Source organism: Neophocaena asiaeorientalis, unplaced genomic scaffold, assembly GCF_003031525.2.
Source record: "Neophocaena asiaeorientalis asiaeorientalis breed wild unplaced genomic scaffold, Neophocaena_asiaeorientalis_V1.1 scaffold312, whole genome shotgun sequence".
Lineage (NCBI taxonomy): Eukaryota > Metazoa > Chordata > Mammalia > Artiodactyla > Phocoenidae > Neophocaena > Neophocaena asiaeorientalis.
The window spans coordinates 1,056,591-1,056,817 of NW_020174707.1; the positions used below are offsets into that span (position 1 = coordinate 1,056,591).

Below are 227 nucleotides of genomic sequence, written 5' to 3' on the forward strand. Positions count from 1 at the left end.
TCCAGGGGAAGGTGCTGTCTCAAAGACGCCACCCCAAATCTTAATGTTTAAAAACCCAAGCTGGCTCCAGGCTCTCTATCCTTTGGCAGTTCTAAATTCTACCCCCTCTAGGCTGGACTTTCCTAAGTTGCTTGGAATACCTTCCCCCCATGCCCCCCAACATCTGATGAGCCAGTGTCCAGGTGCCTGGGCCTCTTAAGAGCAGCTTCTTTTAGCAGTTGTCTTCT

General features: G+C 50.7%; 1 long non-coding RNA gene across 1 annotated transcript in view; it reads right to left on the bottom strand.

Annotated features, from left to right (window-relative positions):
• The window catches only part of LOC112409632 (uncharacterized), a 7,657-nt gene that overhangs the window by 6,613 nt on the left and 817 nt on the right, over nt 1-227 (bottom strand). The gene's annotated exons all lie outside the window — the stretch shown is intronic.